Source organism: Phyllobates terribilis, unplaced genomic scaffold (genome assembly GCF_046119375.1).
Source record: "Phyllobates terribilis strain yellow unplaced genomic scaffold, ASM4611937v1 Scaffold_36__1_contigs__length_13169755, whole genome shotgun sequence".
Lineage (NCBI taxonomy): Eukaryota > Metazoa > Chordata > Amphibia > Anura > Dendrobatidae > Phyllobates > Phyllobates terribilis.
In genome coordinates, this window is record NW_027362796.1 from 11303135 (window position 1) to 11315376 (window position 12242).

Consider the following 12242-nt stretch of genomic DNA (forward strand, 5'->3'; position numbering starts at 1 on the left):
CTTTCCCGATTGCCAAAGCCACGGCTGCGGCAACCGCAAAGAAACTGCTTGCGGAGGTGGTCTGCAGGTATGGGGTACCAGAGGTAATTGAGAGTGACAGAGGTATACACTTCACAGGTGAAATAATGAATGAAGTCATGTCAGCTCTAGGAATTCAACAAGCATTCCACACCCCATATCACCCACAAAGTAGTGGAAAAGTGGAAAGACTGAATGGGACATTGAAATTAAAAATTCAGAAAGCCATGGCTGAGACAGGAAAACCATGGCCGGACTGTTTACCGCTTGCTCTGTTTTCAGTAAGATACACGCCTAATAAAAAGACTGGACTCTCTCCATATGAGATATTGTTTGGCAACGTACCCAGCCTAGGGTGTTTCTATCCGCAAGCATTAGAAATGAACAACCATGTGCTAAGTTCCTATGTAAGGGCTTTACACAAAAAGATTAAGCAAGTACATGATAATGTCTTCAGTTCTCTTCCAGATCCAGATCAAGACTCTAGCAGCCATACGCTGCAACCTGGAGACTGGGTGGTTATAAAAAGACACGTGAGGAAAAGCCTAGATCCATGGTTTGACGGACCCTTTCAAGTTCTGCTGACCACAAGTACAGCCGTTAAGCTAGAGGGAAAAGAGACCTGGATCCACGCGTCCCATTGCAAAAAGATACTAGGAGAACCAGCGGACAAAGAATGAAGACATTGTTTATACTTACCTGCATCCTTACAACCACAGGTGCATGGACTAGGTTGAGCGCCACAGATGGAGATGACAATAGATTCATTAGACACTATCTTGCTCTAATCGATGGACTAAAGGAGCAAAACCAGACCATTGCTAATTGTTGGATATGTACACATGCCCCTGTGACATCCACTATCATACCCTTTCTCGCTGTTCCAGTCTCATGGGAAGAGATAAACTTTTGGGTGAACTGTTCAGATACTTGGGCCAATAATTCCACACAGAGATTTTCCTTTCTAAATCCCGCAAATTGGTTTAAAGGTATCGGTGGGTGGTTGGCTGGTATAGTACAAGCTATTTTACAGGTTTTGCTAATGTGTCTTGCGGTTTATTTGGTTTTTAAGCTTTTTCTAATGTGTATTCAGCGTTGTACTAAAAGAAAACATAGAGATTCGTATTGATAACTGAAGGAACAAAAGGATGGAATGTTATAGCAGAAGATGGAGTCCCTCAAGTTTAAAGGCCCCATCTATGCTATATAAGTCTGACAGTTATTTTAGGTAAAAACAACAGCAAGCTGAAATGTTCCTTCTTGTATCAATAGCGTGTCCTTGCTAAGAAGATAAAGTGTACTCCCTGGCCAGATATTTCATCTTGTAGCAATAATGTGTTCTTGCAAGAAGATAAAATGGCCTTGCTAACCAGATAAGTCTAATTAAATATTTTAAAGCATACAGAAACTAGCTTTTTTCGCTTGTTCAGCTAAACTGTATAATCAAACCATATATGGCAACTCCGTTTCCTGCCTTCAGGGTGTATATTAGCCCTGTGTTTTGTAATAAAGTTTAGAGTATGTTTAGACACAAACATCCTGTCCTGTGTCTTCTTCTCTCCGATATCGTAATCCAAAGGATAGAAGACCAAGAATGCAGTGACGACAGTGGCGAAGAGGATTCTGGATTTGTGGCTCCTTAAAAGTTATGTGTCATTCAGACACAAAGGGGGGCATGTTGGAGGCCAACAGGTACAATATATATATATCATAGGAATGACTGAACTCTGTATTGAATTTGAGTGCTGGATATTTCCAGGACTCTATCAAGAGATACTAGGTACAAGGTTGTGAACCTGCTAGGCGAGAAGGCCGGTGTTCTTTGTGTGATGTCCTTTGTTTTAGTGATAAAGTAAAGGTTGCATCTACATATGGAATGAGTATAGGCCCTCCAGCCTCTTGGATGATACAGGTACACACACCTTCTGTGGTGAACTTGAATACAGATCCTGTTTGTCACCTAGTGTAATCTACATATGTACACTGCCCCTCTGGACTTGAATTGCATACCATTGCTCCTGAGGTATACATCCTGTCTCCAGCCTATGGATATGTATATTGGTGCACAATGCTTTTGATGAACATCTTGGAGCCAGCCCAAATGGAGTTGAACCTGTCCTACACAAGGACTTTCTTCCAGAAGTACAAGAGTGCCATCTGCAGGAAGGTGTTGACCAATGCAGCCAATGACAATGCTCATACTACCCTGAAGATGATTGGATATTTGCCACAGAAGATACCGGAGAAGAAGGGCGGAGTCGGGGGTTGTATGTGGGTGTGGATGTGAAATTTTTAGTATAAATGAAGTAGAGTCAAGACTATCTCTCTCTCTCTGCCATGAAGGATCATTGCTAAGTATACTTATAATTGTATTTTCTCTAATTAGAGGACATTGAAGAAAGGTTCTATTGTGAAATTGTTGATTGAATTGCCTTATTATTATCTTATTTTTCTTGCTATTAAACATTTGTATTATTTTCCCAAACTTGAGTTATTGATTATATAGGAAAGGTTCAGGACAGGATATAGAACGGGAAATCACAACCTACAATCCTTGTATATATTTTTACTAAACACTGCCTCCATTTTGGATTAAATATAAAATTTATTAGTTCTGTTTGTTTTGTCCTGTAATCATTCCCTTCACCGAAGCCATATATGCTACCAAAATACAGGCGTCCGGCCAGGCCTGCATTATATTTCAAACTCGGCCGGTGGTGGCAGAGAATAATAATAATTGGGCTATCGTGAAGCTGATAGTGACCGTACGGAGGGCGTAAACACGTATTCCATGTTTTGGAACCCAGAGGTGTGACGTCATGCTCACTGGTCACTCGCCAATACCCACGTAGCGAGCAGTCTGGATTGCGTGCTCGCGATTCTGGACGAAATACTGACAGCGTGACGGCAACGGCGAAATATTGCGTGATCTCCCCAGTGTCGTCGATGTGGAGTTCCTGACAAATTGGTGGCAAGCGGTGGGATTTAACAGAACATCAGTGGCTGGATTGAGCAATCATTCCTGTCACTAAAAACTTGCACGATTCTTGCGAGAATTCTGTGCAAAGATTTAAGAAATCAGACTCAGTGTTTTAATATTTTTTATCTGGGACATTACTATATGTCGCATGCACATCGGACTGCGTTATACCAACTACAGTCACTCCGCAATACCGTCATAAAACCAGCTGACAAGGGAGGGAACATCGTTCTGTGGCCTCATCAAAAGTACGAGAGAGAGGCGTTGCGTCAACTCAAAGATGAAGACACTTACTCTAAATTATCCTATAATCCGACAGCCTCCTTCTCTGCTGTCCTTTAGGGAATCTTGACACGTGCCTGTGAGCGGGGTACGATAGATAAAGGGACTGTTGAGGCTTTAACCGTACGTTTTCCTAAGACAGCAACATTCTATCTGCTTCCAAAGATCCACAAGGATACCGTCAACCCACCGGGACGTCCGATCGTGTCCGGAGGAGGGGGTGTGCGCGTGCGTGGCGGTGCTCCGTTCCCTTGTGCCCGGGCCCGGCTGTCTCAATGCTGCCAGTGCGCTCCTGCGATGTGTCATTGATGCATTCGCCGACGCGCGTGCGGTGGGCATGACGGCCGGGACTCGCGCGGCGGGGGGGCGGGACTCCGGACCCACGCGCCGCTAATCCCCCAATAGGTGGTTAGTATTGTGGTCACATGCTCATGTAGGGGAGCACATTAGGAATGTCCTTGTGGCACTCTAGCACACGCGTACCTTGAAGAAGGCAGACAAAACGCACGTCTGTTCAACCACCACCTGCACACCAGGGATCCTTCTGGATCAGAGGGCTTTACATTTTGAACCATTTAGGTGAGTGGCAGCGCTGGGAGTAGTAGAATAAGGAACGGAATCTTCCATTTGCCCTGGTCCATTTGGACCTTTCCAACTTCAGGAAATTCTCCTGCCAGTGATGCTGCATCAGTAACAACCTCACTGATTTATAATTATTGCCACACATCTCTGAAACCTCAGGTTGTGTGTCCCTGGTCGGCTAGAACAGGGTTCCCCAACTCCAGTCCTCAAGGCCCACCAACAGGTCATGTTTTCAGGATTTCCTTAGTATTGCACAGGTGATGGAATTATTGCCTGTGCTGATGATGGAATTATCACCTGTGCAATACTAAGGAAATCCTGAAAACATGACCTGTTGGTGGGCCTTGAGGACTGGAGTTGGGGAACCCTGGGCTAGAAACCCTGCATTTTACACTGTGTGCCGAATTATTAGGAAAGTTGTATTTTAGAGGATTATTTTTATTATTGATCAACAACTATGTTCTCAATCAACCCAAAAGACTCATAAATATCCAAGCTTAATATTTTTGGAAGTTGGAATGTTTTTTTTTTTAGATTTGGCTATCTTAGGAGGATATCTGTTTGTGCAGGTAACTATTACTGTGCAGAATTATTAGGGAACTTAATAAATACCAAATATAATCCCATCTCACTTGTTTATTTTCACCAGGTAAACCAATATCAGTGCACAAAATTTAGAAATAAACATTTCTGACATGCAAAAACAAAAATCCCAAAAATTAGTGATCAATATAGCCATCTTTATATGATGACACTCAGCAGCCTCCATCCATAGATTCTGCCAGTTGCTTGATCTGTTTTCGATCAACATTGTGTGCAGCAGCCACCACAGCCTCCCAGACACTGTTCTGAGAGGTGTACTGTTTTCCCTCCCTGTACATCTCACATTTTATGATGGACCACAGGTTCTCTATGGGGTTCAGATCAGGTGAACAAGGGGGCCGTCATTATTTTTTCTTCTTTTAGACCTTTACTGGCCAGCCACGCCGTGGAGTAGTCGGATGCATGTGATGGAGCAATGTCCTGCATGAAAATCATGTTTTTCTTGAACGATACCGACTTCTTCCTGTACCACTGCTTGAAGAAGTTGTCTTCCAGAAACTAGCAGTAGGTCTGGGAGTTGAGCTTCACTCCATCCTCAACCCGAAAAGTTCCCACAAGTTCACCTTTGATGATACCAGCCCATACCAGTACTCCACTGGAGTGGAGCTCTCTGCCCTTTACTGATCCAGCCTCTGGCCCATCCATCTGGCCCATCAAGAGTCACTCTCATTTCATCAGTCCATAAAACCTTTGAAAGATCAGTCTTAAGATATTTCTTGGCCCATTCTTCACATTTTATCTTATGTTTCTTGTTCAAAAGTGGTCGTTTTTCAGCCTTCCTTACAGTGGCCATGTCCCTGAGTATCGCACACCTTGTGCTTTTTGATACTCCAGTAACGTTGCAGCTCTGAAATATGGCAAAACTGGTGGCGAATGGCATCTTGGCCGTTTCACGCTTGATTTTCCTCAATTCATGGGCAGTTATTTTGCGCCTTTTTCGTCCAACACGCTTCTTGCGACCCTGTTGGCTATTTGCCATGAAACGCTTGATTGTTCTGTGATCACGTTTCAAAAGTTTGGAAATTTCAAGACTGCTGCATCCCTCTGCAGACATCTCACAATTTTGGACTTTTCAGAGCCCGTCAAATCTCTCTTCTGACCCATTTTGCCAAAGGAAAGGAAGTTGCCTAATAATTAAGAACACATCATATAGGGTGTTGATGTCATTAGTCAACACCGCTCCTCATTACAGAGATGCACATCACCAGATTTACTTAATTGCTAGTTGGCTCTCAAGCCTCTGCAGCTTGGAGTAGGACAACATGTATAAAAAATATGTGATCGAAATACTAATTTGCCTAATAATTCGGCACACAGTGTATAGCTCCCATCCTATTTATATGAAGTTATTGGTATATTTTATCATGTAATTTGTATTTAATAAAATGATGCTTTTACTGCCGCAATACTCATTTGTTCTCCTCTTTTCTTCTACATTACTATATGTGTAGCTGTTGCATCCCCTTCCCTTCTCTTGTTTTTCTGTCCTATCTTTTATTTGGCAACAATGGCTACACATGGAGAGCCCTGGTATCACCAGCAGTCCAAGGACGTTTTTACTGCCCTCTGTGAGCTGAGACAGATTGACCCCACAGGCAAACCAGGCACCAAATGATTACTGAACTGTTGCAAGGTGCTGCAGAGCCTGACCAACAGCAGAGCCCTGGTGATGGGGCGGCCAGCCAAGGCCCCTGCTGCAGGAGTCCCACCTGTGACTGCCAGCCATACCCGCAGCCAGGGTAGTGTGGACCCGCACCTGCAGATGGCCCTGGAGCCGCTCGCCGCAGACAATCATAATGGACTGCTGCAGCTCATCCTGAAGTTTCCAGGAGCGAGCATATCAACAGGCAAAAACTGACCGAGAAACTGACCGACAAAACCAGCTGGAGCTAGCCCGAATCCAACTGCAGACATCCTCCACACAGACCTGTGAATCCAAGAGTGCTAACTGTTTTAAACCCCGTCCTGAGCATTTCCCTGTGATGGAAATGGATGGGGACTTGGACACATTTCTGCGAGGCTTTGAAAAGGCCTGCAGACAGTATCAGTTGCTAAAGGACCAGTGGGCAAGGTACTTAACTCCAGGGCTCAGTGAAAAGCCCTGGAGGTGTTTGCTTCTCTCCCTCGAGAACAAGATGGAGACTACGAGGCCGTCAAGCAGGCCCTGATAAAAAAAGTACCAGCTGACTCCAGAGGTTTACCAAAAAAAGTTCAGAGCCCTCCAATGTGGACAACATGATAGCTACAGTGACATGATAGACGGGCTCAGAATCAACTTTGAGTAGTGGATCCAAGGACTGTCAGTCACCACCTTCGAGGACCTGAAGGATCTGATGGTGAAAGACCAGTTTCTTCATCTTTGCCCACTGGAAATGCAATAGTTTATGTTTGACCGGGAGCCGAAGGAAGCCACCAAAGCAGCCCAGATCGCGGATGTCTATGAGGCCAACCGCACTCCAGAGGTGCGGAAGTCAGCCGCCGCCAGTGGGAAAGGGGGTAAATCTACTGTACAACTATCCCCAGTGTTCCAGCCAACCGGCCCTCAGCGGGTTCTGCCCCATCTTCCAGCACCTGGACTGCATTTAACTCCCGTAAGTGCTATACTTGTGATCAAATGGGTCACATCAGTCTTGTCTGCCTGGAGAGGCAGAAAATGGACATCACACCTGAGGCCCCAGGGTCTACTGCAGCTATTCTTTTTGTGGGTGGGGTGGTTGGCAGGGCCCGGGAGAACTTACAACCTATTACTGTGGGCAGCACCATTACTGTTGGCCTTAAGGACACTGGCGCAGAATGTATCCTCATCCGCCCTGAGTTCGTGTTACCCGAAGAATTCATTCCTGGGAAGACCCTGACTGTCACCAGGTTTGGGGGTGTTCGCCATCCCATACTGATGGCCCGAGTTTTCCTGGACTGGGGTGCGGGGAGGGGTGTAAGGGAAGTAGGGGTGTTGGAGAATCTCCCCACTAATGTGCTATTGGGAACTGATCTGGGACCGTTGGTTGCCCGATGCATTCCTGGCAACTTTCCCAGATCTGATCTGTCATGTAATGCAACTGTCAAAAATGTCAATGTGATGTATAATAAAAATGTGTGTTGTGGTAAATGGGAACTCAGCCACCCCACCCCGCGGAGTGATGCGGCTGAGGATCCCCTAAAGTGAGCCAGCATAAGTGCTATGGGCAATGGGAGCAGGCACGGACACCAGGAAGCAAGTTGTCCCGTGCAGGTGACCAGTGTCACGCCAGATAGTGGGATGGTCAATGGTAGCTGCCCCATGACTAGCACGGCTCCAGAAGTGATGATAAAGGATGGGGAGAAACACGGGAATCATAGGGAAAGTGGTTCTGTGCCACTGACCAGTGTCACGACGGACTGTGACATGGCCGGTCGTAGCTGTTCCATAGCTAGCCTGACCTCCCAGGTAGCCATGAGGGGTGGAAGGTTAGGCCCCACAACCAGGAAAGGTAAAAGGAAGGTGTGTCCCCCATCTGTTAGGAGTATGGGAGGAAGGCACCCATAGCCTGTCAGGTGTGGGGAAAACGTATCCCAAACCTGTCAGGGTGGTCAAATCAGCTGGAAGGGTGGGCTGGGAGATGGGCTTAAGGGGTGACCTGTAAGTCAGCCCCCGCGCCACCTCAAGGAGGGGGAGATGTCAGGGAGATATTGATGTCAGGAAAATATTCTTCCATATTTCCCTGACATGGATATTGACCATTTCTCCCTTTTGTCCGTACCAAGGTGCCTCCATAAAAATCTCAGCACAAAACCCCAATTAACACAGTCATGAGTAAGGCCTTAAACCAACTGCTGTCAGCCAAGAAGTGTTAGAAGCTACTTAGAATGCGAGCCTCTTGTCCCTGGATGATGCAGGGGGTGATTAAAACGCAGGATTGCCATAATTTGCGTGTAACTGGGAAAGCTTGTTTCCCGAGCTTCAAACAGAAATCTATAAACACTTCAACTCCGAAACTAAATATGAAATATTGTAAATTTCATACGTCCGACAATAACGGGACCTATATTTTTAGTGGCAGGGACAGCCGAGGAACATATACATAGTTTTTCATTGCTGTAAGCAAGAACAGGAAGCTGTAGCGCAAAAACACCAGAATAGCAGACTGCACCTATGCGATGTATGGTCTCTAAATGCAGGTAAAATCATAACAGAAAAAATGGTGTCGTTTGCAAGCTTCTGCTATCAATGAGCAATAAGTTATTGCAGAAGTTAGCGTTTTTAATTCAAATGTGCAGGCTGGAGACCAGCCCACATGATGTCACCGCAAGGGCCGTGTGGACAGATCTTCCCTTAGGTATAAGAGAACCCATGGAAAATACAGGAACATTCATTGCCAGGGGGTATAAGGATTATAAGCAACGGGTCGCATTCGATAACGCTCAAATCAAACTGGGGAGCCCCTCCTCCACCTATAATGAATCGTCTCAGTGATCGTATATTAAGTTATCTTCTTTTATCCTGTTTATTTTATGTAACTGCTTATGTATTTTAATCTCTCCTTTGTAGCATCCTTGTATATATTTTTCCTAAACACTGCCTTCATTTTGGATTAAATATAAAATATAATAGTTCTGTTTCTTTTGTCCTGTAATCGTTCCCTTCCCCCAAGCCATATACGCTACCAAAACTCAGGCGTCCGGCCAGGCCTGCATTATATTTCAAACTCGGCCGGTGGTGGCAGAGAATAATAATAATTGGGCTATCGTGAAGCTGACAATGACCGTACCGAGGGCGTAAACACATATTCCATGCTTTGGAACCCAGAGGTGTGACGCCATACGCTCACTGGTCGCTTGCCGATATCCACATAGTGAATAATCTGGATCATGTGCTCGCGATTCTGGACGAAATACTGACAGGGTGACGGCAACGGCAAGATATTGTGTGATCTCCCTGGTGTCGTCACTGTGGAGTTCCTGACACTATTGTAATCAATAAGGGAGACAGGGTGTACTCTTGCCTTGTTCCTCTGTGCAACAAAAATTGTTTAGACTTAGAGCCATTTGCTCCTATTTTGGCCTTTGGGTCCGAATAAAGCAATTGCACCCATTTTATAAATTTGTCACCAAAATCCATCTTCTGCAACGTAGCCCACAAATATTGCCATTCTCTACTGTCAAAAGCTTTAGCGGCATCCAAAGACAGGATCACTCTCTGACCAATATTATCAGCCCTTCCTTGCATATTAATATAAAGCCTTCTGGGATTGATCACAATAGACTTATTGAGCATAAATCCAGACTGATCGGGATGTATTATTGAGATTACTTTTGAGAGTTTGTTAGCAATAAGTTTGATGTCTAATGTTAAAAGAGAGATGGGTCTATGGGATGCCGGCAAGCTGGGTTCCTTGCCTTGTTTAGGTAATACCGTAATTATGGCTTCCTGCATGGATGTGGGCAATGATCCCCTCTCAAAACATAAATTGTATACCTCCAATAACACTGGTAGTAATACTTCCTTATATCTCTTATATAGTTCCACTGTCCATTCCTGATGCTTTATCGGTGGCCATTGAGCTCAGTGCCCATTCCCATTCTATAGCGATTCATCTAATAAATTCCGAGAGTCTTAAGGAAAGGACAGAGAGCTGAGCTTTATCTAGGAAAGTCTGTTCTTCTGAGGGTTGAACCCGAGAAGTGTACAGCTTTGCATAGTATTCCTCCAACACTTTCAGTATGTCCACTGTGGACTGTACCACATTACCCTCCCTAGTCTGCATTCTAGGTATAAAGGTGGAGATCCTCTGGGCGGCAGCTATCACAGATTATACAGGTGCATCTCACTAAATTAGAATATCATCAAAAAGTGAATTTATTTCAGTTCTTCAATCCAAAAAGTGAAACTCATATATTATACAGAGTCATTACAAACAGTGTGATCTATTTCAAGTGTTTATTTCTGTTAATGTTGATGATTATGGCTTACAGCCAATGAAAACACAAAAGTCAATATCTCAGTAAATTACAATAATTAACATACGTGACCTGCTTTATCCCCCTCTTCACAATATTGCATCTTTTGAAATGGCTTCTTCCTTCCTGCAGCGGCAATGTTCCCTGATTCAGCAGGTCCTGAGCTGCTTTCAGCCTGTTTTGCGCAGCCGGCGTTGGATCTGTAATCATCGCATTCTCCGCATCTCCCAATTCCTGAAACACCAATGGATCCTGCTGCTTATTCCGGGATTTAGCTGCTGAGATTTCTGTTATAAATATTCCTCTAAGGTCGACCTTCATGGCTTCCCATACATATAAGATAGAAGTTGTATTTTAAATAATCACAAGATATTACATTTTCCCCTCAAAGGCTATAACTTGCATCCAAAAGGGGTTTAATTTCCCTGTGGGTCAGGGACGTGGCATGGCCGGACATGTGAGTGGACGTGCGGCAGAAGATCTCCGGGGATAAGTAGTGGATGGAGTCATCCAAGATGGTGCTGGCGCTTCTTCAGCAGGTACAAGAGCGGGAAAGTCGGTGGCTGCAGGCGCAGCACTTAGGCTCTAGCTGGCTTTGCTAGAGCTCCAGGCACAGCAGTTTGCATCGGCCGTGAGGCACATATATAAATTATTGAGGTGTCTAACCACATCTCTGCACTCTCAGAGGAATTTAACAATACTGCTGAAAATGACTGAAAGTTCCTGCGCCCTGCAGCCTCAGTCAGAATTCGCTACTTTCCATCATAACACAAATCAGCACATAACTGAGCCTACGATAAAGGATGTATTTATGGCTGTAACACAGTATGGATCTGCGCTATCTTCACTCAGCAGCTAGATGGGGGAGATCAAAGAGGAACTTTCTTATATGAGGCAAAGGCTACAAAAAGTTAATGACCGAACCAAAGTAGCAGAATTGGTGATCTGGTGGATAAACGTCCTCAAATTATCTGGGACAGCCAGAGACATGATCAACAAATTTTGGCCCTATTATCTAAGACAGATGATTTGGAGAACAGATTCAATCGAAATTACATAAGAGTGATCAGTGTCCCTGAAAAAACTGAGAGCAATAACCCTACTGAGTATTCTGAGAAATGACTGCGCTGATTGGAACTGAGTATCTGTCTCCGCTCTTTGCTTTGGAGAGGGCGCATAGAGTGCCATCCTGGCCACTGCCACCAAGGGCTCCTCCACGTCCAGTTTTAATGAAGCTGCTGCATTATAAAGACAGGCCATCGTTAAAGCTGGCCAAAATAAAGGAGACATTTCCATCAATGGCCAAAGAATTTCCTTTTCTCTGGATTACGCCATTGAAGTTACAAAACGCAGGGCACAGTTTCTAGCTGTAAAACGCCGATTGTGTAGCTTGCACACACCATACTCCATGCTTTACCCTGCGAAACTTAGGGTGGCGACTCTGGGAGAGACCTTTTTCTTTGAACATCGGAAATATGCACTCTACTGGATTAACCTAAATGAGCAGAGGATCCGTCAAAGTCAGCAACGTTGAACTTGAATAACTTAAGATTTATGCCATCGGTAAGTACCTGATTGACTGTTGGGGTCATATCCTTTATTATCTAACCCACGGCCCAGTGGACACACTTATCCTGTACTACATCCTACTCTTGCAAGCCCTCAGAAATGTTTACCTTTCTTATTTTAGGTTGTTTGCTTGCCTCGTACACGGCTACAGGGTGGGCTGGTGCCTTCCTCCCTCCAGCTTACATGGATGGCTTTATGTTTGTGTTGAGTGAGTTTTTAGGGTTTCTGTTCCTATAATAAGCCACTCGGTTCTGCAACTAACAATAGTCAAATT